The following is a 26,863-nucleotide window of genomic DNA, read 5'->3' as shown; positions in this document are numbered from 1 at the left end:
TGCAGCCTTCTCTAGGCATTAGATAACTGTAAGCCAGTATTTCCTAACGTAAAAATGTCTGTATTTCTATATAGTAACAGTTAATCTCCCTATCTTTCAAAAAAAAAATAAAATAAACTACCATGATGAAATACATTTTGGAAATAGTGAATAAAATTATGTGATCATTTAATAGGTCAAAATTAATTGTTAATCTTCAAAAATTGTGTGTGTGTGTGCATGTATGTGTGTGTGCGTGTGAGTGTAAGGGTCATGGATTGTAACAGGTAGCTAAGCTTCCACACTTTCTTGAACACTTAAATCTTTGTTCTCAGAACACCCAAGTTTATACCATTCTAGTATCGGTATACCAATAAACACATGCTGACCATTTCCATGGTACATGCAAACACAAACACATGCACGTATTAAATTGCGTGTGGCATTTTTAAATGAGTGTATCAAGCCAAATCTGGTCAAAACTGAGCTCATCTTTCTTCTCAATTTTTCTGTTTTAACTATTACTTTTAATGTTATTCACCATCTCCCTAGGCTTTAAATCCCAGAAAATGCTTTAAATAATTCCATCCTAGTGCTCTAATATATTAAGTGAAAGGTAAAGAGGGACCAAAGAAAGGTGATATCCATAAAATATAATTATAGAAAAAATTTAATATTTTAGAGAAGAATATAGAAATTCTGGCCACTGATGGGATATGGCAGACAATTACCCCTAACAATTCTAGACTGGGAGAGGAAATTAATACTAAAGTGCATACAAAATATTTAAATAAGACTATCATGATAAATATTACCTCTGAAAATAAGCATAATTTTTCTTTTCTAAAATCCAGATAGTTGCATTATACAAGGAAATCAGACAGCATATTTGTAGTAAAGTCTACATGTAAGTGAAATTTGAGTACCTACATTCTCTTCTAATGTAAATGCTCTGTGTATCTGTGTTTGAGCAGGTGTTTGCTGTAAAGTGCAGGCTGACACTGGTTAATAGGAACAGCAAAGGGACCATCTACTAGTCTCCCGATTGTCAAAGACTGCTTTCTCTTACCATTCTCTAAGTATTCTCTAAGTATTCTCCTTTCTTTCATGTATTGTTTCAGGAACAATCTGAAAAGTAGTCTTTGAGATACTATAACACAGACAAAATAACAGAAACAGCCCTAAATGTATCCTGGTTGACAATATCACCACCTAAGATCATTAAACTTTACCTATAAAATTTTGGGGTGAGAGAAGGCAAGGCTAGGTAGATGGTTAACCTTATGAAGGTAAAATGCTTCATATGTTCACTCTCATCAAAAACTAAAACAACTCTTGACCCTCAACTTGAGTGTCCTATTCTGTAAAGAATATAGAGCTATTCAAACAGAATACTGGATACCCTTTAATCATTGTGTCCTATGAGCAGAATGACTTTTTCAGTTATTAATAACAAAAGTCATGAGGAATGAGAATGTGTTTATAGTTTAATCTCACGGTCAAAACTCTTCCAATTTTCTAGATGATGTTTCCTTTTTGATTAATTGGCCTATTCATTTTTTGGGCATAAAAACATATATATATATATATATATATATGCTTTTATATATATATATATATATATACATATATATACATATATACATATATATGTATATATATATATGCTTTTATATATATATACATATATATACATATATATATACATATATATGTGTGTGTGTATATATATATATATATATATATATATGCTTTTATGCCCAGAAACTGAATATATATATATCATACAAAGGTTTTCTTTAGGCACTCAAATTCAAGTACTATTTAACACAGTGGGATCACCAAACATCCAGCCAAGCTTTTACCAATGTTTGTGTTTTCTTGCAATTAGATGAGAATCAAAACTCTGTGGACACTGAGAGGGAAAACAGCAGGTCTCAATGTGTGTTTGGTGGGCACATGGTGCTAATCTCTTGCGCTCTTTTATGTTTGGACAACATAACCCAAACTTTATTTTATGATTTGTGTGGTAGTCGTGTGGGGGTCCTCGGTTTTTTTCTCTCACTTTATGTACTGTTTATCTACAGTTCCCAGGTAGTTTCAGAGTAGAAAGTCAAATTTCCCTCTGTAATGAGTCTATTTCCTTTACCGTTTAAATATACAAAACAATATAGCAGGTACCTGAAAACCTGCCGGAAGACATTAAACAAAAGGTGAATCTGAAGAATTTCAACTTTATCCTCTACTAAAGGCTATTCTAGGAAACTAAAGCAATACAGGTATAACAAATATATATAAGAAACAGATATGTGTGTGCATATACATGCATGATTCACACCCATAGTTGAATTCCTAAAACATGTGCTATGGCAAGAGGAAGCAATAAACCTAATTCATTTAATGGAAAAGTTACATTTATTTTCAACTAAATATTAAGATACAAAGGCTGACAATAATTTTAAGAGACTAATATTAATGCTAGCATAAAAATCTTTACTTTTTTATTATCTGAAAATTTAATTGAAGGTTTTGTTTTCCATTTAACTCTCAAGATGGTGCTCACAAAATAAGTCTTGTATAAAGGAATATTTTCTTTGGTAACAGACAACTGGTTGGGAAAGAAAAAGAATAGCTATTTACCTTAGCAAAATCATAGGTCTTAATGAATATGCACAAGTTACAATGATTCTAATTCCACTGAAGTCGGCATGTTAAATTCTGTTACAAACATTTTAATTCACTTTCTTCCCCCACTTCAGCTGAAAAAAATGTAGAGTTGTGGATTTTTTCACTTTATGGAAGGAAGGAGGAAATAAATATGAGGTATCTCGATGTATAATAGCAGTGGTGGTTTTGGTTTGACATTCATCCAAATCAAACTCTTTTATTCACATCTTGAAGTCTCATTGAATTCATTGCCAGACAGTGAAGGAATGCAGGACAGATAGAGAGTAATGCAGATAAACGGAGGATTGGGCTTAGAATTTCATTTTGATATACAATACCTTTCATTAAACAAATAATTCAGGAATTGCTGAAAGAGTTTTATCTAAAATAATATACTGATTAAAGAATAAATAACAAATATGCATCTCTAGGAAAGAAAAATGGTACTCTAAGCTCTCCAATTCATTACTTTAGTTTGATCAGATTCTTATTTTATTAGATAAAAACATTTATTAGATGTTTTTACAACATTTCTTGAAAAAACAATGTTAATACTTTGCCTCATTTATCCTCAGAGTAGCTCTATGATATAGAAACTATTTTTTCTTCTCATTTTATAGAAACAGGGCTTGGAAAATTTGAGCAAAGTTTATCAAAATGGCAGACAGAATTCAAATATCTAAAATTCAAAGCTGGGCAACTTTTGAACCCCACCCCCACACTCCCCCTACCTCAGAACTCTCATTTCTTAATGCTCTTCTCTACTGTTTTAGGATCCTGACTGTGTTTTGTATGTTTCAACTTTTTAAATGCAAGGGACAACATTTGCATCACTTCAGGATGCTATAATAATGTATTTCCAAGGATCTTAATGTTCAATGCCATGCATATCACCACCAATCTATATTTAACATTTAAATAATTTACATGTAGTATGCATTTTTATGCAATTTTTAGGAAATCTGTTTATGTTCTACAACATACACATACCAGAGCAAAGATGTTCCTTAAGTGTTTAACTCAGTACATATTGAAAATAATGGGATAGTTCAATTAAAAAAAAAAAATGACTGATACCCCACTACATAGGTATCATCCTAGCTACTGCTCATCTAAATTATCACCAGTCAAGTTTTCATCTCTCAATGAAAATAACAATTCAATAAAGTTTGTATTATTTTACTTCACGATGAACAACTAAACTTGTCATGTTCTCTTAATTTTTTGTTCCAAATCATCTAAAGACTAGAATCATAACATTTTTAAAGATGAAAAGAACCATGTTTTGGTTTCCCGATGTAACATCATCTCTCTTTTATTTCATCATTCTCTTAATCCAAACTCTACACACAAGATGTATTTTTAAATTCATTCTGCCAAATATGTCACTCCAAAAGTATCCCTCTTACACCAAACCTGATTCCTTTATGTTCTTCACTGCAAGTTCCCTGCCAAATTGGTTTCTGAAAACTCATGACCTGCTACATTGTTGTGATTATTATTACTATTTTGCTTCTTCCTCTTGAGGTGATATTCATTCAAATGTGAAGTGTTTGTTTTCCATTTTTCAATAATTTCGAAAGAGTGTGTCTTTGAGAAGTCTTTTTATGAATGGATTGGGAGGAACTAACTGCCAGTGCCAGTCACCATTTTAACAGAAGCTCCTACTTTTCAAATAATGCAAATACTCCTCTGAATTACTAAATTTTTATAACATTTTCTTCATTTGTTTATTTTAGTCTTTGTCTATGTATTTCTTTGCCTTGAAAAGTAGGCTAAAAACAATTTTTTCCAGATTTATGGTTATGTGTATTAAATGGAGGCAAGTTTGGAACAGCTATTATAGTACCTCCAGTATTCTGTTCAGTGTGCCATCATGTAAACCAACTACATCAAGCACTTCAAATGTTCATTGTTCACAACAGATTTCCCATAATATCTACAGGCTCAGATTGTGCCTCTGTGGTTTGGCTGAATACAGAGTTATTGTTAAGATAGTGAGTGAATTTTTAACTTGATTGATTTTATTAAACTTATGACAATATATGAAAATGATAATAACAAGGATCAATGTTGGGTTTAGAAAAATGGAAAGGATCTCTTCTATTTCCAAAAATGGAAAGCTACTATCTACATTCCCGTATCTTTGAGAATCATCACTCCCTCCATACACAAACACAACGTGGAGTCTGAGTTTCCTATAATTTAGGCTATGGATGTTTCCATCTTTTCTATCCTGATCATTTTAATAATGTAATATTACAAAGTATTTATATGTTTATATAATTTTAAAATAACTTTAAGGTACATTTTACTTAAAATTATTGAATCTTTGAATGAATCAAAAATGAAGTCACCAAATATACCCAATAAATAGTGCTTATGAAGTAATTTCTATCATTTCAAAATAGGACATAGGAGATATAATATAATGTGTTCATTTTATGAATTAAAACAATGAGGTCACAGAATATTAAAGAATATGTCTGTGCCCATGGCTAATCCAGAATTCAAGAATCTCTTCCCTGAACTTAATACCCCTGGAGAAGAATTACTTTTTATAATAATTTTGAGATAACTCATTTCATTTTTAGATTGTTGTACAAACTAAAAAGTAATTTTTCCTATCTGAGTACTCCCCAGTGGATTCACACAGCAGAAGCCTCATCTTCCTTTCATGTGATAGCCTTAGCATTGCCTCTATTCCCCAATTGTCCCAGCGAGGGTTTTTTTTTTTTTTTTTTTTCCTGAATGGCATGTGGGTCCCCTCACCATGGCAAGACTTGTTTTCTGAATTGTCTTATTAAAAAATACATTATCTGTTTGAAGTTTGAACATAATTCCTTGGGAGTATTAAATGGTACTGTCACAATTTTTGCTACATGAAATAAATTTTTTCAAGTTAGTATTTTACCTTACTAGGAGTATTTCATTTAGAGATCAACATTTATTTATGGTTTAGATAAATGTCACTTCTTGAAAAGATTTTACATGAGCAGACAGAGGAATAATTTGGGACAAGAAACACTTTTATTTGTCCCAATATCTTAAAGAATACTGTTTGCTAATTATTGTATTATATTCCTTTTACCTAGAACAGGTCCAACAGCAGAATTAAATTTGATGTTGCTGATAAATTGAGTTATTACCTATAAATGCACCATCTATTGTACATAAAGGAATAAAATAGACTTCAAAGGGTTTAGAGCATATTCCAGATATTGTTCAGACTAGAGCCAATGGATTAATAACAAATTATTTTCAGTAAATTCCTTCTGTGTGTTGCATTACCCTAGAATGCTGTTCATATCATCTCATTACATATCATGCCAAATTTAAAGTGCTATAAAATAAAAATTTTCAGATAAATACTATTACTAATATTTCATTGTTGAAAAGTATAAAGCAGATTGCATTAATTTATGCTATATCCATTTGCATTTTAAATTATTTTACCTGCCCTTAATATTTTACTCATTGTCCCTATATGTAATATTTGCAAGCAATAAGTGAAGATATCTAGGGAGCATAAGAATCTAAGAATTATTAGTGGAGTCTCTCAATTTAAATTTTGTTGTAAATTCATTTGACCAAATTTTTCATTCTTTATTGCCAACTTATGTTTATCGTCTGTAAGAAAAGCCGAAAAAACATAAATAGTTAATGTTATCTCTTAAATTTTAATATGAAACTTGAATCTTTAAAACACTGAACATTTCATTAGGGAGACCACCTCAGGAATGATGTAGATGCCTGATCACTGCACTGTACACCTGAAGCTGAAGTTGAACAATAATGAATGTCAACTACAATTTTATATATATATAAAATTTTATATATATATATATATATATATATATATATATATATATATATATATATTTAAAAGAAGTGGAATACAGCATTAGGAATAGAAGCAGTGGAAATGTAATGGCTGTGTGCGATGTCAGCGGGATAGTGAATGGGGGGAGGAATTATCACTGTGTGAGGGATATAAATGATAAATGTTTAACTATTACATTGTTTTTTACACCTGAAACTAATAAAAAATGTTAAAAAACACACACACACACAAAACCCATTGAACATTTACAACTTGAAATGTATATTGCTGTATTCTTTCAAGTTACAAAGGCAGATAGTTTTATTTTCTCAAATTTTAAAAATCGAACTGCCATCCACGCATTAATAGAGGACGATTTCCTTCTCATAGGTTGTTTAGTCCTTCTCTGTTATGGAGCTGACATTACTGACATCTGACACTGTTCATTCTTCAGTTTAAAAGTGAAAAGCTCCTTAGGAAGAAAAGCCTCTCATCCATTTTAATTCCCTAAAGAGGTTATTCCTTTGGGCCAAATAATCACGTGAGGCACCTGTGGTGCAAGTGCTAAAGGAACCACCAGAAAACGCAGCCGCAGCTGTGCCGTAATCACTGAAGTGTGCCCAGCGCATAATGGCACATTAGGTAGGCATTGATCTCTGCCAGGTTATGAGGTCTCTTACAGAATTAGGCAGACTTTTTCACTGAAACCCATGGAGCAGAAATTGCTACTTCTAAGCTAATCCATTTTCAAATTACCATCCGATTGTGACTGATGACCTCACTACAAATCCGCTTATCTACCTCCAACCACTCAACAAGCCAAGGAGAATCAATCGTTATTTCCCTTTATTTTAAACTCTTTACAAAAAACTGGTCTTGCCATTTTTAGTCACCTTTAGTGTCACTGCAGCTGTGGAGATAAGCATGATAAATGTTAAATGCTGCCTAATTGTCGTGCTTAGTTTGAAGGTAAAACGGGAACGTAGAATATGTGCTCAGTATGACACATGCTTTAACTAAGATTTGATTTTAAAATTACTGCTATAAATTATGGCACTAATTTAATTAATTTAAGTAATTTATTCAGATTGGAGTATACTGAATGCCTGATTAAAAAAAAAAAAAATCACTACAAAATGCTGCTCTTGGTGAAAAACCCTGAATCCAGTTTAATCACCTGAGTAGATAAAACTTAAAAAAAAAAAAAAAGAAAGAAAGAAAGTTAAAAGAAGACCTTTTATTGGGGGGGGGAAGTAACGAAGGCAATGCTCAATAGTTTGTTTAATTGAAGGCTGTATCATGTAAAAAAAATATGTACGAGGCAGAAAACACAAATTAGAATCAACTAAAAATTATTCCTAATTTCTCTTCAACAAACTTGACCACAGAAGGTATAACAGTAGTGACTTTATGATCTACAATATTCAGTAGTTGCAAGAATGTGTAAATAAAGTATGTATAAAAATGATACTGACTTGCATCACTTCCTATTAGAAGATTATAATTAGCTCTAACTTTCAAAAGCTTTTTGACATATTTTAAAAGTCAATGTGTAGCATATATATATTAGGTTATTTATATTGTGAAAAATATCTTGCTTGGTTCTCTGAAAGTTTTTCACGTAGACCAGCTAGTAGAAAGCTAATTGGTAATTATATCAATGTATGTATGTGAATATTCATTTACATATTTCTTGAAGCAAATTATATACCAGTAGCAATTTGAAAACAGTTGTAGTACAACTGTGGAATGTCTGTTTACTAATGCATTGGACAAAGCAGTAGTTACAAAAATCTCAGCCTTGGCAGCATGATGGATGAGGCAGTGAAATAATTATGTCCATGTCTATAATTAAAGCACATAGTTTTGAATGTTTCCATCGTGAATGTAATCAAAATTCAAACATCTGGTCCAGTCATTTCGGTGAAGCCTCATCCTAGCGGGTTTATTAGTAGTGCCCTGGGATGGACTGACATAATTACCTACTCAGAGCCAGGTTAGCAGCACTTCAATTTCTTGAAAGAGTATCTTCTCATAGGAGTTGGAGTTGCTTTCTCACAGTTGCCTTTTGATTGATGTAGATATGTTATAGCTTCCGTTTGAACATTAATCAGTAGGGTTTCTTATATTTGGTGTATGGACCAGGGCAAGTAAAGTGAGAAATAGTACCTATTCCAACCTACCTACCAGTAGTTGGGATGAAAGACACCAAATTAATTCACAGATTGAAAAAAAAAAAAAAAAAAAAACTTCAAAGAAACAAACAAAAATCTACTTTGGTTTAAAAACTCTTAATTTTAAGAGTAATATCTTCAACTTCTTGATTACCTATATATCTTCAACTTCTTGATTACCTATATGAATGGATGGGGAAAAATCCACTGATCTATAAATGACAAACAGTTAGTAATCTAAAAAAATATTTCAAGTGCATTGATCTCATTATTTCCCAGAATATTTATGTGCTTTGTTATAATTAATATTGTGAAACATAATAAATATGTGTTTGCCTCAACTAATGAAAATATAAGAAACTACATAAGAAATATTAAAATTAAATTCCTTATGTTAAATCCTTTCTTCATGCCTCAGGTTTCAGCAGCCTCTTTCACATTTTTCTTCACACGAGGAAAACATATATACCTATATTATGTTTACACCTACATTATGTTAATAATAAAGGTATATGTTTCATATAGATTGAGTTTTATGCTATCTGTTAAAAAACAGTATTACAACATAAATGTTGTTTAGCAAAATGGGTATTTCATGAAACATATATCATGAATAGGCCTCTAGTCAAATGTATAGGGCTGACCTGTACTGTTAAGCAACATATAATATTCAATAGTATGAATTAAAATCACATTACTTAACTCTTCCTTGGTGGTGAACATTTTGGATACTCCTGGGGGAGGTTATTTACTTTTGTCATTGTTTGTTTGTCTTAGTTGTTTGTTAGTTGTTATTTTATTTAAATGTATGCATTTTTATTTCAGTACTACATATTTCTTCATTAGTTTTCATGAATTCATGGCCATTTGTATTCCCTCCAGCAAGAGGTGTGCCTACTTCCTAGCACCCTAGAAAACATTGACTAGCTTTCCTCTTTTTAATTTTCACAAACCTGATGGAAGAAAAATGGTATCTTGTTACTGCTGAAAGTGTCAGTCCCCCATTAGTAAGCTTTAGCATCCTTTCATACGTTTGCTGCACATTATAGCTTGGTCTGCTGTAATTCCCGATTTATATGCTTTGGCCAGCTTTACGTTAGTTTTTTTCTTTTTCTTTCTTTCTTTCTTTTTTTTTTTTGTCTATGTTTATCACTATAATTAAATCAATTAAATTCCTGTGTTTTTCTCATGGGAGTTATATGAAGGCTAAGTAAAAACTGAGAAGTAGGCACTCTGCCATCTTAGGACTTAACTTATTTTATTGAAAATTTTACTATATTGCTCCCATGATGACATTCTTTTGGTTGTAGGACATATATTTTTAATTCTATTTTACCAATAATTTATCATAATACCTGGTATACTCTAAATGTGCCAGAAATGAATGTTGAACTCTTAAAATGGTAAGAAAGATACATTTCAATTAAATTGCCTGATACTTGAGGGAAGGAATCATATCTCATATTCATGCATCCCCAACAGAAAGTTGTTCAGAAAATATCTCTGAATTAATTGGCTGCTCAATATTTTTACAGTTTTATTGATCTACAATTGATGTAAAACATTGTGTAAATTTAAGGTGTACAACCTAAAGGCTTGATATGTGTATTTAGTATTGTGAAATGATTACCACAATAAGGTTAGTTGACACATCCATTACCTCACATCATTACCATTTGTGTGTGTGTAATGAGAACATTTAAGATCTATTCTCTTAGCAACTTTCAAGTATATAATACAGTATTGTCAACTATAGTTACCATGCTGTACATTAGATCCCCAGAACTTACTCATAACAGAAAGTTTGAACCCTGTAAGCAAAATCTATTTCCCCCGGCCTTCTTCCCAGGTAACCACCATTCCACTCTGCTTCTGTGAGTGTAGCATTTTTAGATTCCATACATAAGTAAGATCATAAAGCATTTGTCTTTCTCTGTCTGACATTACAATTTTTTGTTGCTTAATCTTGAAACCCTTTTTCCTACCTTCACAATTCCTCCGTGGAGCTAAGAATAGTTCAGCTTCAAGTTTAAATCTGTGAGTGTAGAATGCTAGAGGCCCTTCTCACTGCTTTTTGTAGGACCTTTGTATAGTATACATTTATGGATGTTAATTTTTTTTTATTTTTCTTACTTAATGATCTCTTGATTCAAAATATGCATTAATCAAAATGCTTATAATTTTATTGTTAAATGAGTGACATTATTTTTTTTTAAATTTTTGTTGGATATTCTTAAACTAAGTCATCAGCCTGTGTAAGTGAAGATTTCCTCCATTCACAAAATGTGACTACTATAATTTATCTTTTGCTGGAGGCAAAACTCTTCAAATGAATTCATTTTTTAAGGCGGAATAATAACTGAAATGAAGTCCACATGTTTGCAGTAGAAAGTGTCTTTACAGCTTTTAAAATTTTTCATTTCTATACTTAGGCTTTCTAGTCACTATGTTTATTTGGGACAAATCATGTTGCTCCTCTCTCTTCATTTCTTTCATTCTTACACTAATGTTAATTGCGCAGAATGATTTCTAAAAAATTCTTCCTGCTCTAACTTTGCTCTCTTTGGTAAAACAATTCAACTAGTAAGTAAACACATTTGTAATTGTACCCTCTGATAGATACTTAAGCCAAAGTTTTAGAATACATATACTGGGGGTGCTAAAAAAATGTAGACAAGTGGACACTTTGGTCAATGTAGCTCAAGCAGTAGTTTGCTGTAATCAGAAATGTCTGGACATTGATGGTAGCCACTGTGAGCACCTGTTGTAACTGCAGAAGTCAAACATGACTTGTATTCATCTTTTGTTATCGGTATATATTGAGTATTACAATTAATACAATTTTTTCCTTTCTTAAAATGTGTATACATTTTTTGGCACCATATATATATATATATGTATGTATATATTGTATGTATATATTGTATGTATGTATTGTATGTATTTTATATATATATATACACACATATATTTTACATTCCAGAATTTGTGTCTTGCCTGTGGTCGTAGTTTCATGGGTATACGTTCTGTCAAAACTCAGAATTAGAATTAAGTACTTTAAAATAGATGCAGTTTATATTACTTAAATCATCCTCAGAAAAGTTAGTAAGGAAAAATAGATACATAGAGAGGCTTCATCCAAAGAAACCATATACATCTCAAGGAATGCACAAAGATAAAAGCTATGTGCAATGTTTTGCCTTTTGCATATATATCAACAAATATTTAGCCAGCCATAAAATGTTATTCCTTGAACAAGGCTGTTCCCTGAAGGAGTGTACTTTGTGTGTGTTTCTCTTACTATGCAATCTTTCTGACTTGTTTATTTTTACCCACTGACAGTCTTTCTTTTGTGAAAGAAGAGTATGTCACCTCTTTATTTTGTCTATACACATATAAGTTGCACTCGAAGACAATGCTGACAAATAATAGAAATTCTCAACAGATAATTCTAAAATAAATAAGAAAGAACGTCCAGAAAAAGGAGTGTATTGGGAGTAAGATAGATAATATAAAGGAAAGAATTCTAGAATTAGAGTTTGGGGTTGGGTCTCTGTAATTTATTTATCTTCTCCTTTGTTTCCTTATGTAAACAATGGAATGATCTCTTAAATCCCTCCCTGCGGCTCAGAATTTTGTGAACCTAAGAACATTTAGCTCAGATTATAAAAAATAGGAAAAAAGAGAAAAAAACTGTGAGAAAAGAAGGTCTTATTAGTCAGAAAAATAAGTAAATGATTCAGTCTGAATCTCTGGTAGGATGCGTGTAAACATGCAAACAGTGAAGCTTTTCAGAGGTAGGTAACATTCTTCTCTTACTTTGGGCCATTCCAATCCCCCCCCCTCACTGGGTGTAGAGGAGGTTCAGAATGTGCTAGATTCTCTCTGGGGCCAAACCACACATCTAAGCACCCTTGCTGACCCGGTGAGCAGGGATGTCTGAGTCAAGCCCATGAGGTGAGAGCGTGCTGGTTGCCCAGGTCACCAAGTGTTTCTTGTTCCTAAAGCTGACTGTGCGCTCAGTTCCCGCATAATTTTCTTAGCACACTTGAACTCTCTACCTTTTCTCGCTTTCTTTTAAAAATATCTACAGAATTCTCTGATAAGGAAAAGATATTTAAATTCCTTAAAATCTTAGAAGTGGTTACAAAACAGATTGGAATATCAATATGGTACAAACTCAAAAAACCTATTTAAAATCAAAATTAAATAGCAGACAAATAATAGGGGAACATATTTGATCAAAAGGACTTTTTATTTAAAAAAAATCTTTATCTCTTAAATATTGACATGCTTAGAAAATTTTACATGTTTTAACTATTTTGACTCAATTCACAAGCAACATATCTAGGTAGATAGATGATAGATAGATGATAGATACAGAAACAGATACAGATACAGATATAGATAGAGATATAAATATAAAAAGTTCTTATTCTTTCTTTCAGTCACTCATTAAATAAATATTGTCTGTCCCTTAAACTGGCAGGTGGGGGCAGATATAAAGAAGAAAAAAACATTTTTCACATTAAAAAGCATACAGTCTAAAACAAAAAAATAAGACAAACAACTATGAAAAAAGTAGAACACTTTGAAAAATAAAATAAATAGTAGTTTAAAATTATTCAAAGGAAGAGAAAACTATGTTATATTGTGTATTTCAAAATTCAGTTAAAAATCATAAAATATTTCAAAATACATAAAAATTGTAAGCAACTGAAATTAGGTATCACTAGTACCAATGTATAAATGAGAAAATTGAAGAAAGCAAAATAATTTTCTTAGGGTTACACAGTGATTCAGTTTGAAAATCAAAAACTATGTGAGTCAAGAGTATAATTTAATTCTAGTATATGAACCATTTCCCTACACACACAGACAAAAGTTATTCAATACTCATATAAGAATGAACCTCAAGTGGAATAACAAATTATATGTACTACTCTTGTCCTCCTTAGCATTCTTATTTGTATCTTCTTCCTTCTCATCCACACATTCTCAATTTTCCTTTCTAGTTAATATGGAATTTTATCCTATCCTCCTCTCTTCCAAAATCAGTATATTATTTTCTTAACTATAGTTTCCTTTTGTTGCCTTTTTTTTTTTAAAAAAATGAATCCTTGAAATCTTTTTCATGAGCTTTCTAGTAAGGTATTAGTATATATTTAATCTAAAATTTGTTTAGAATCAAACATATATTGAGTCACATCTAGGAATAGCCAATAATTGCAGAACTATTCAGATTCAGCAAGAAAAAATGTCAGTTCTTTTTCTATTGGCTTCCCCTAAGCAAATAAGCCAATAAATAATAAAATTATCAGGACAAGCAAAATATATTGCTTGTCTACTCATATAAATAATCACTTATATTAAATATGTCATAATACATTTGACATGCTAATAATTAATCTTCAGTTTACTGCTGTTAAAAAAGGGGAGAAATTAAGGGATAGAGTAACCCTGTCACAGAAATAAACATTGATAAAAATAAGGTCTCAAGGCTCTCAATTTTCCAACAAACTGGTATTTATCTATCCCAAGTTGTATTTGTGTCATTCCAAGCCTAGAATCTTAAGTTCAATTCTGCAAATAGTTCTATTAGATACAGTATCTGGAAAAAATTTCATCAGAGTTTAATCAAATTTGGTACTCTGACTTTTATAAATATTCAGTAGTTGAACAGTATTCACTATCCCATTTCAATTCAATGTATTCATTGTTGATTGTATTCAGTAATTTAAGACATCCAAATGGACTGTTTAAGTTTTTTAAAATTAATTTTGAAAAACTGGCTTGATCTTCAAGTATACATTAAAAGACAAAGATAGTAATGACATTGGAACCAAGTTTTGGTATGACTTTGGCCTTCATAAATTTGGAACACTTTTTAATTAGTACGTGTGAAATTTACTCTGTGAAACTTGCTTCCTTTATCAATGCCCAATGAGGCAATTATCATTGGAAAATTAGAAAGTTCTTATTACTGAAAAAGAAAGCAAAGGTTTAGTACTTGTGTGTATGATGTACTACTGAAAAATGGTATCCAGGAAATAGTACTTTGGGAGTTAGAAATTAATCTAGCCCAATAATGAATATAGATATATATTCACCATACACACACACACACACACACACACACACACACACATATATTCACCATAAATACATATATGTATTCATTATATATATATGTGTGTGTGTGTGTGTGTGTGTGTGTATATACATTTGTATGTATATATGTTTATGTATGTATTAGAGAACTGGCAATACAAAAGACGTCATATTTGAAGTCTTTGTTGTCTTAACAATATTAAAAATATAAAATATAGCTCCGTAAAAAATTAAAAATCCATACTCGATATTAACTTTAACAGTTTCAATGTACATCTCAAATTAGTGGATTTTCGCTTTATGTGGCAAATGTCTTGCATCTGTAAATGTTTCCATGTATCAATTATAATATAGTTTTCATTAAAAATCTTTTTTCCTTGATACTAAATATGAAAAACCTAGACAAAAATGTATTTATTCAATTAAATAGAAATAACCATCTAATTAAATTCAAAGGACCCAATAAAATTGGGAACTCACTAATTTTACTAAAATAAAAATCAAAATAAAATTGATAAATAAATGTTATTCTACTCAAAGACTCATGAAAGGGGAAAAAAACAATAGTAATTCAATTTTGTTTCTTACCAGTACCATATGCTACTCATAGGTCTTTAAGTATATGTTTTAATTCCTTTGTTCATTCCCTCTAATAAGAATTTTGTTATATATATATATATATATATATATATATATATATATATATATATACACACACACATATATTGCACAGTGGAATGGCAGGCTTAATGTTGCTAAATTTTCTTCCTACATTTTTCAATGAAATAAATCTCAAGGAACGGTTATAGTTAAAGAGGGTTTAAAAATAATATGTATGGAATTAAATTTCCTAACTGTATTTTACTTTAAGGGTAATATTTCAGTCTTACATCTCAGGTCAAAATTAAGATAGCATAACACATTAAAAACTGACTCCTCCCTCTGTGCTTGGCACTCAAGCCTTTGAATAGATTCTAGTTGATAGTAACCATATGTGGTCCAGGAAATGTAGAAGGGGCAGGCTAGCCAAAGAATCTTTATGGATGGCAATCTGCCCACATACTAACTACCTCTACTCTGTGGCTCCTGGGGAACATGGTAGAAACAGTTTAATTACTAAGTATAAAGATTGAAAAAAAAAAATCAAAATAGTATCAATCCAGAGCCTGACATTTTGAAGTGGCAATGTGGTTCTCCTACAAACTTTTTTTTTTTTTTTTTTTGAGCGCTCCGATTTTCTGAATCATTCCACAGAATAGAAGACTATATAAGTGAAAACCTAAAGTACGCTTAATTTTTAAAATCATCTTCTAAATTATATGCCAAAGAAAGGATCTAGTATATCAACATTTCCAACAAAACTTATTAACATGCAAACACATGCATATTTTAAAATCTCTTACCTTTTTCCAGGAAAATTTCTTAATTTCTGAGGTACATTTGTTCAATCCAGCTGGTTATTTTAAGTACCTGGACACTTTAAGTACCCTATAAATATAAACAAGTTCCTTTTTAGAATTCAATATAAATCAAAGAGTTCGCAATCGATTAATAGGTGCTTCACTAAATTAATTACTTCCAACAACCTCAATACCTTGCATAAGAAAACTGTAGTGCAGGAAGGAAAAAGGTATTAAGAGAGGCAGACACTGAACTTGACAAGCATTTCACTCTGGCTCCTTCAAACAAATTACAGTTGGTAATCACTAATTGGATTTGAGGAACTTTGAAATAATTCATTATTTAGGCTCTGACTCTGCTAAAGTATAACTGATTTATTTAAGAATTAGTTGAAACTCTAACACGCTCTATTGATTTGTCCATAATGCTATGATGTCATTAACATTTTTCACTACTGATGATGAAAGGCTCACACTGACAACCCAGCTAAGCAGTAATTTCATGGCACTGGTAGCAAGTAACCGGATTTCATTTTCACAAAAGCTTTTTTGTTACTTCTCCTGAGTAAAGAAAATATAGCATATGTGAAAAGTAAATAGAAATTTTGAATACCTGAATCTTTTCAAATACAAAATCAAAATCATGCTTTGAATATTTTTGTTTTATTAAAATAGATGCTTTGTAACATTAATTATACACTATTTCATATTTGAATACATAGTTAAAATAATTCAGAAAATAAAATAAAGATAACTCCGATCTAGGCCAAAGATTTAATATTATCTCATATGGGAAAAAAATTTAGGTGAAAACAAAAATAAAATATGCCTTGGAGATTAATTAGCTAAGCATTAACCTTATTAAATAATATGAATCTTATTCAAGTCAATAAAGATAGTGTAATACAGATTCTGAACTAGCATTTCTCTCATATTTCCAACCCTATTTTTACTGACATTTTTGAGAAACATAGGCTATTACACATTACAATATCTTTGAGAAATATAGGCTATATTATCCTATATGCATTTATACAATATGTTTTTGTTGGATTCCTTACTGTGTAAAGGATTAGAGATAACTTAAATAATTGATTTAAACAAAACATTTATGCTAGGTGCATAGGTAAATAAACAGATAATCTATTACCCCAAGCATATATGCAAACATTGAAACTCCAGTCAATGACACATTCAATATTCCTTGGATGCATACATCACAAGATGGTGAAATCATTTCACGGCAGCTACAAGGTAGAAAACAAGATCTTCTGTGGGATAGGAGTCAAGTAATTTAGAGACTAATGTTTTTGAAGACTCACCTACATGGGATATTGACATTACCATACTATAATACAAGAATGGAGTTGGAAAGAGCAATAATAAGCTAAAACTAAAATCTTAATAGAAGAGGGAAAGTGACTAGAAATTGGTGGAATACTTCTATAAAGAGGAATAGCAGGTGTTATCTACTAATGCCATGAGATCATAGCTAGGAGGATTTTAGGAAGAAGGAAGAAAACTGCTCTGTAAGTGGCATTGAAGAGCAAAGAGAACATTGCCCTGCCCATCTCCAATCTTAGTAATTCAAGTGGTACAGTAGGGAAATAGCCATCTCTTGAAAGCTAGCACAAGGTAGGACCCACAGAGAAGAACCAGGCTTCATTCAGAGAGAAGACAATCGGAAAATACATGAAGCGGTTGAAAATGAAGGGGCTTTGTTGGTGAGTTCCAGAACATTGTGAAAGGGTATCAGGACACAGAGAAAATTAGGGGATGAGATTTGGAAATGTAAGAATCAGGAATGACCTCGAAGTTCTGGGTACTTTTTGGTCCTTGACATAAAATAAGGAAGTGAGCATGATGAGTCCAATCCTGACTTTCCCAGAGACATAGTGTAAGGTCCTGTCTGGAGTGTTTAGGGGTTCAGGATATCCACTAGACTCTTGATGATACTGCTCTCTGACCCAGCAATGGATGTGTGAATTCCTCTTGGCTTCTGATGGATACCTTTAGGCTAACAGGTGGGCTGTTTGTTTGTTTGTTTGTTTTCCCTCCATTAGCGGTGGCCTGTAGATAAGGAACATACTCCGTGCGTGGGCTTCCTTTTGGCTTACCAGAGCCATCCTACAGCCAGTCTATAGGTCAATTCACACTAAGCGCATTTCCAATCTCATGAGCCCTGCTGATGGTGGCCTCACTCCTGGAATGTTTCCAGATCTTCTGCATATGTAGACGTAAGGGCCTTCAGAGGAGTGATCAGAATACTTCATTCAGCATTCTGATCTCCTCTTGACTTCCACTACCGGAAACCTCAAGAAAGGGAAGTTTTGTTCCAAATCTAAGGGCCTTCATTTTTTATATATTTGAATTTTTTCTCATTCTGATATAATGACTGCTCTAATTATTTCATAAAGAGCTTCATAAACTTTCTGGTCTGATTGTTCATACTTGATGTAGATACTTATTATTAATTCAGTAAATGTTTATAAGTTACTATGTACCAGGAACTATTTTAGGCAGCAGTGACAAGTAATTGAAGTGTCTGGCTTTAGGGTGCTTGAACTTTATACAAACGATAAACCAAATCATATACAAATTTGTAAGATAAGGTCAAGCAATGTGAAGTGCAATAAAATAAGAGGATAGAAGGTGGCTGGGTAATAATTTGCTTGTTATGGTCAGGGAAGCTCTCTCTGAGTTGGGAACATTTTACCTGATCGCTGAAGAAAGAAACCATGTGGATATCATGGGAAAGAATATTCAAGACCAAAGGAGCAATAAATACAAGCTCCAAGGCAAGCTCATGCATAGATTGTTCCAGAAATAGCAATATAGTCAGTGAGTAATGAGTGAGAGAGGAATGATGGGAGGAAGATGGAAAAGCAAAATGTAATTGTTACTATATACAAATTAGAACTCATGAACAAATATACTACAAATATTGGTAAAAATCTATGGCATGAGCACAACTTCCTAGTTGGCAAGAGTACATTGATCAAATGAAAATATTGTGAAAAACAAACAAACAGCAAATGGCTATAGATAATATGATTAAAAGAGTTTACTTACACAATGGAAATTTTACAACTTTACTTATCTGACTACATGGCACCATCATGTTAGTGAAAACAATTTATTCTAACACATGGGATATTTTTTTTTAATTCAATGGTTACAACTACAATTAAAATCTACTTGTTTGAGCAAATGAAAATATGCATTTTCTCTGATAATATAGAAAATATTCCGGCACACATGATTTTTTACTCCCATCTTTGGGAAGATTATATGAGCCAAGCAGGCACCTGCAGATACAAAATATCTGATCCAACCTGACAGCTCTTTTTTTCAATTCACACCATACAATTTTTCAACAACAAAAAAAATCTGTCGAAAGAGGTTCCATTAGTGTCAGATAATGATTCCTCACCAGCATACTTTTAACTGTTCTAAAATGATAGTAAGCAACGAAACTTAAATGGGAAACTCCTATTGCAAATGAATTGTAGTTCTTTATCTTATCTATTTCTTTTCTTTGATCCTGCTATTCCCTTGGAAACTCTAAAGGAGTTGTGACTTTGACAAATCTGCTAGTTCTTACTGGGATGTCCTAAGAAGAAATATAAAATTCTACTCTCTGCTATACTTGTTTTCATTAAGCAATGATTTACTAGGAGTTAGATGAATTAAAACTTACACTGGTCATTTTCTTTAAAAATAACATAGCAAATTCATTACAAAGACTTAAAACTGTCATTAATACTTCTAGAAAATGTCATTACAAATTTAAAATCAATCTCTCTCTCTCTTCTCTCTGTCCTGTTTCCCCCCTTTCCTCCTCCATCTGTTCTTTTCTGTTTCTCATGAGAGAATGGGAAGATGAGGAAATTTGGGAAATGGGTATGAATAAATTAAACACTAACCAATTGAAGTTTAATTTATGATGAAAATTTCAAGTGATTTTGACTGGAATTAGTAGATGTATTATATTTCAAATGACTTGAAGATATGTGCTGAGCTGATTATTTAAATTGTACTAAAGTGTGAAAATTTAGGTAGCTTCAAACATTCTCATGTTTAGTTATAAATTTCCACATATTACTTATTAATAAATTTAGAAATATGTATTAAACATAGCCAATATGTCAGATAATATTTTAGGTACAAAATTAAAATGGGCATGCAGCTAAAAGACAACCTCTGGGAAACAGGGACTTGCTTTTTATTCTCCACTATATCCCCTGTGAATAGAACAATGCCTGTCAGAGAGTAGCCTTTAAGTATATATAATAAGTATATATTTTAAGTAAATGTATGTGTATGAATGAATATGTATTTGAGTAAATGAATAAATGTGCTCCCATCTCCTTTCTTTTATTTTACAGAGAGAGTCAGACAACTATTTTAGTGATTGCAGTACAATATGATGAACATGATAACGGTTATATATACTGAATGCTCAGGAAGGATAGAGGTAAGAATCGAAATCAGACTTCATGGATGTTCAAGGTTCCAAATCATGAACAGAGGATTAAAGGTCCATAGTCAAGATTCAGAGTACACACATCTGGGCTTGATCTATCTTTAGGCACTGTAATGAACTACTCAGGTAATACACATACACTTTTCCAGGTCCCAGAAAAATATTTAGTTGTGAAAAATTAAATGTCTTCTAGAATATGAAATTTTTGCAAATCAGAAATTAAGAAATATTTACATGAATGCCTATTAAATTTAACCTCTCAACCTTATTATTAAATTGAAAGATTTTTATAGTTAAGAATCTATTATTTGGCAAGTATCCCCAACTATGCATTATTAGAAAAAAATTATTAGAAAATGATGATGAAATGAAAGGACAAATTTGTTAAGTACTTTCAAATTTTTAAAACAAAAAAAAAGAAATGCTTAATGTGGGACAAAGGTAGATTTAATATATTTCAAATGCTATAAAAACAAAGAATTTACACACGAGGCTTCAAAAGACCTAAAACAGGCCATATCATCCAGTCTTATACTGGTTTGACATAGGCTAAAAATAAATATAATTTGATCAAAATATTTGCATGGAATCTATTCTTTCAGTAAGTAATTTCTAAACCCCAAACTGCCATTAATCATCTGCAGAGTAGAATACAGACCTGAAACTTAAAACTTCATCTTTTTTATATTTCAATAAAATGACAAAATTATCTCAATGGCAACAGATCATTCCTAAAGGTTTTTAAAAACATATTATACTGAAAACAATTTTCCCCTTTGAAAATAAACAGAAATTCTACAAACAATTATAGAAATAATCACATACAACTTAAATGCTTGAATTCACTCATATGTTAATAATGCTATCTTGTAAACTTTCATTCACATATATCTCATAACATATGTACATCATTTACATTCATATGCAATTTATAAAATATACATTATTATATACAATACATATGCACATGTATATGTGCTTACACATACCACAGGCACACACACCCACATAAACACTTCTTTGAGAATCCTTAGCTGACTTGTACATACTTTTTTATGTTTAATGAGATAAACGTTAATACTTAAATCACCCAATTGCTTAATAAAAAGACATTTCTGGAATCGCTATTTCCTTCTGAATATACATGATTACCTATTTTAAATACATATAATCCCTTATTCTGAATAGATACGATTCCTTAGAAGGTTTTGACTCTTTTTATTATTTCTTAATCATAGTTATAAACATTATTGGTACAAACATTTTTGAAACTCCTGATGTTTGTGACATCTCCTAAAGTTATTTGCAATGTAGGTTTATTTTTCCTCTGAAACATAGTGAATAAAATACCCAATCTCTTTGACCACACTGGCCACTTGACTCTAATTAAATTGTGCATTATTATTTATTTTACTTTTTGAGAATATCAGCTGTGCTATACTTTTAAATACTTATTTTCTCTTGAATTCTAAGGATGGTCAAGTCAAAAAAATCTAATTTTGAGACTAAAATAGTAGAAATTATAGTGAGAATGAAATTATAGGTCTATAAGTCCTTTCACTTAAGCTATTTGTTTTGTAATTCTTCAAAAACAAAAACATTGATTCATAGTCATTTGGAAAATAAATCAAATTAATTACTGATTGTCCTCTTCTGTGCTTTAAACATTTTAAAAATAAACTTTTATTTTGTAAATTACCTGTTAAGAAACAGGTTTTTTTTCTTTCTTCTTAAGTTAAATGGAACCATATTCAGATTTACACTTAAGTAATAAGTAAAGCGTGTTTGTTGAGTGAGTGTGTTTATAATGAGTCAATAGAGATAACCTTTCTTACAAATACAACACTTAACTTTTCTACCCTTCAAGTGTGTCCCATAGCTTCTGAATTTCACTTGAGACCTGGCCCTTGTCTTAACACATTTTGATAGTCTGATGTCTTTAAAAAACCCTCAGAATTCACTCAGTGAACCTACGTAATTTTGTAATTAGATAAAGAGGTAAAATTTTAAGTAAGAAAAAATTGTTTTATATCTATGATTTAATTTCTTGAAAACATTAGGGACATAAAAATTAAAGATGTATAATGTAACATTGCATATTACAAGATACTATATTTTTTCCCAATGATTTATCTATTTTACCAAAGCAGATAGCTGTTATTGTTGTTTTAGTAATATCAACAAGTCAAATATTCATAAGCAGCATCAGCATTAGCTCCATTAGGAAAAAAAAAGATTATCTAAACATTTCAAGCAACTGAGATGTATTATAGTCAATAATCAGCAGGTCTCAATCACATAACTACGTTCTACGTACTTGCAAGCATTGTCTCTTCTAAAACAAAAGTATAAGATTGTATTATCAAAATATTTCCATCTCTTCTCTACCCTTTTCCTCCTTATTAGGAAGATTATACTTCCCACTCCTTTGACTTCCAGGCTGGCAATATAACTTGCTTGGGCAAACAAAATGTGAGTGGAAGTGACATGGGATATTTCTGAGCAGAAGCTGTAGGGGCCACAGTTTGGTTCTGCCAATCACTCTTTTTCCTGGGATATGAGCTAATTTTTAAGTCTGGGTACAAAATAATGGGACAGAGCTAAAATTACCATATATATGTGGTATATATATATGTGTGTATATATATACACACACACACACACACACATATATACACACACACACGCACATATATATACATATGTATATATATGTATATATGTACACACACATATATATCTATACATATGTATGTAGATATACACACACACATATATGTATATGTGTGTGTGTGTGTGTGTGTGTGTGTGTGTGTGTGTATAATTCTGTGTGGTAGTTTTAGCTCTGTCCCATTATTTTGTATACATATACCAGGGGTGCCAAAAAATGTATGTAAGTGGGCACTTTGGTCAACATTGCTTAAGCAGTAGTTCGCTGTAATGAAAAGTTTCTGGACACTGATGGTAACCACTTTGAGCACCTCCTATAATTGCAGAAGTAAAATGTGACTTGTATTCATCTTTCGTTACTGGTAAATATTGAGTATTAACAATTTTAATATGTTTTTCCTTTCTTAAAATGTGTATACATTTTTTGGCACCCTCTGTATAGTGAGTGATATTAAAAAAGTCCTTATTCTAGCGCTATTAATTACCTCAGCATAACTTAGCTTCTGCTGATTGACATAAAATTTGGTGTTTGGAAGTAAAGGATTACAGTAAAAAAATCGAAATTATATGATATCAGCTCTAAGGTCAAGCAGTAGGTGGTGAGAAAATTTTTATTGAGGGTGGAAAGATGGCGACTCATGTAATGCGACAGAAATACATTTAGTAAAACTGTAAACTGTAATGATTCGGAAAGCAGAAAATGTCCTAAATTAGCTGTGCCTTCAAGGCATGATCATGCCTCCATTGGTAATGGTTAGTCTTAAGCACAGTTAACAGGAACAGAGAGACTTGAAATTAAAGGCCTTGAAACATTGAGAGATGTAGCTGTTTCTTATCTCCAAATAGTAAAAGAAAAAATTGTGGAAAGTTTTGAGTCACAAAAACTAATTACAACTCAGTCTCTTAGCAAAGTGCAAACCAAGGGTGTGACTTTCACTCTGTCAAAATTTCTGCACTGAGTAAGTTAGGAGCCAGTAAATATTTTCCATTGGACAGAATCGCTAAGAGAAAGTAGAATTAAAAAAAAAAAAATGGTACAAGTCTTCTAGAAGTCCAACAAGCTCCAGGGACCTGACTTTAGAGAGAAAACCATGGGAGTGGTTATTTGTGCATGGCTGTGAATAAAATAAAATACTATAAGTAAAAAGGCTACTATGTTTTGAGAATGTTGCACAGCCAAATAAGCCATCACTCTGGAATGAAAGAGGATGTGAATGTTCAAGATTTAAAATAAATTTTAGGCTTCCTAAATGTCTACTGTCAGTAAAATTAAGCTAAGAAAGCTGCTTATCTTGTAGGGGAGAATATTCTACAGTGCTCTCTTCAGCTGATGCCAAAGAAGGAGAAAGATCTGCCAGAGGGCAGAGCTAAGAACCACGGAGAGTAACAGGCTAAACAATGGCTGGCAGGCATCAGAACTGGGAACCAATCGGGAAACTTTCCCCATAACCAGGAAAGAGTCATGCCCATTCTAATTTCAGATTGCTATGAGCTACATGGCGACTGCTATGTGCTTCACTTCTTCCTCTTTCTGATTAAAAGTATCTTGCTGTTCCACTACAGTGTATTATGTATGTTTAGGGGGCGGTTAGGGAGAAGAGAGTCTATAAATCATTCTTTTAGATCCTAGTGCTCCAGATTAAGAACCTCATCCGGGCTACCATGAGGTTCTAGACTTTGAGTCTGACACAGGGATTAGACGGGATTTTTGTGCGTGTCAGAAAGGGAAGTGAATATTTGTGACCAGACTTTGTTAGGTTGTACTATTGTTGAGATAGGTGCAGTTGCATAATGCTGAGCCAGTTTCTGCAGGAGAATTAGCCTTCCAGGACCAATGACTTTATACATAATCGTATGACTTGCTTTGGGCAACGACTTGTAACTACTACAACTAACATGGGCCACATCTGAGCAGAAGTTTAAAATCCAGCTCCTGGTTCTGCCTTTGCTTTTTTCTTTTGGCTGTGAGATTAGTATGTCTCAGATAGGGTTTGCTTCTTCATTTTAGAATGTGGAGCAGAGCCCAAACTGTCCCATGATGGACATCCAGCATGTGTAATATGTAAACTTTATTATTATAGAGTCACCTAGATATTGAGATTATTTGTTACCATAGTACAACTTAGGGTAGCCTCAATGATTGAACAACACAATAGAACGTACACAGAAACAAAAGGTGGAGAGAAAGCAGCCTGTCAGAGAAAATAGTCACTTTTGCTCAGCCAAGCAATGCCTGCTTCAGAAAGGATTCATTTTATGTCCTGTCATACCACAGAAGGAATTCCAAGGAACTGGCACATGAGACAGAAAGCCATTTTTTCTGAATAAAAGCTGGTTTTCTCTGTATATAAAGAGAAGAAAAGAACAATGCAACACTAATAGAAAAAGCAGTTCTACTTTTTAAAAATCTCATAATAAATCATTTATGTTCTATAGAATTAGGAAGAATAAGTAAATAACAAACTAACTGAAAAGAATATTATTTGGATAAGTTTTTGTTTGCTGTGAATAATGTTCTAACTCTTCCAGCTCCTGGAATTGGATCAGTAAGTCATTCATTTCCAAATGGGTAATCAATATTATCAAAATCATATAGCAAAAGACCCCAAAGCATCATACCAAGTGAAATTTAAAGATACATAAATGTAATAGGTAAATTTGTCAACTCATTGCACAAGGAAAATATGCAAGTGTAGACTGTTAGGCTGGAGCGGACGTGAACTATTCTCCTCCAGATATTTTTAAATTTTGAAGATTTTGGTTATATTTGTACTGCTGAAGGTACAAATCCCATGGAGGCAAAATATCAAAGTCTACATACTTCCTATTCTTCTTGGATGACTGACACAATAATAATGGATATAATTTTGAATTATTTTTAAAATATCATCTATAGTAGTTGTCATAAAACCGTAGGATAGAAAGAAGTAATGAGAAAGTATCTATATCGTCTCTGTTAAAACCAGTCCTACAGTAATTTATCTCCTTCTTAAACAATTATGTAGCAATCTTTGGTCTAAACTTTTTCTCACATTTTATCCTTAATGTGATACAATAATACAAAAAATAAAGGACAATATTGATAATAGCAATCAACTAATATTCCTGTCATAAATAAGTAAATTTAGAAAATGTTTCAAGTTTATTGTTAAGAATTACTTCAAACATTTTTATATAAAAACTTATTTTATCTACATTCAAATAGCTTACTCTGATACCTGAATCATAATATTAAGACATTTTGAAGCTATTAATTTTTAATTAAAAATTTACCCAACAATCTGATTATTCAATTTAAATATATACATTGGTTAAATTTATAGAGATTACTCCTTTTTACTTATTTTGTATTACTATTTTTTTCTTTTTGTTTTTATAATTTTAGGTCTTTTTCCTTTAATTTCATTTTCTTGTTTTCTTTTGTTATTTCTTTTAAAAGGTACTTCCTGTTTTCAAACCAAAAATATTTTTTTTACCATTTTCTTATATTTTCTTCATTTTCATTTTAAAGAAATTAACTGAGATAAAATTCTTTGAATTAGAAAGACCACTG

General features: G+C 31.6%; 1 protein-coding gene across 3 annotated transcripts in view; it reads right to left on the bottom strand.

The window, feature by feature from the left end:
• The window catches only part of SEMA3A (semaphorin 3A), a 488,784-nt gene that overhangs the window by 297,658 nt on the left and 164,263 nt on the right, over positions 1-26,863 (bottom strand). For all 3 annotated transcript variants that reach the window (XM_033088936.1, XM_033088935.1, XM_033088937.1), the window contains exon 2: positions 16,158-16,242. The gene's annotated coding sequence lies outside the window, so the exon portion shown is untranslated. The remainder of the gene's footprint in view (positions 1-16,157; positions 16,243-26,863) is intronic.

This window comes from Rhinolophus ferrumequinum, chromosome 20, assembly GCF_004115265.2.
Source record: "Rhinolophus ferrumequinum isolate MPI-CBG mRhiFer1 chromosome 20, mRhiFer1_v1.p, whole genome shotgun sequence".
In the NCBI taxonomy this organism is placed as follows: Eukaryota; Metazoa; Chordata; class Mammalia; order Chiroptera; family Rhinolophidae; genus Rhinolophus; species Rhinolophus ferrumequinum.
This window is presented reverse-complemented; position numbering and strand designations above follow the sequence as displayed.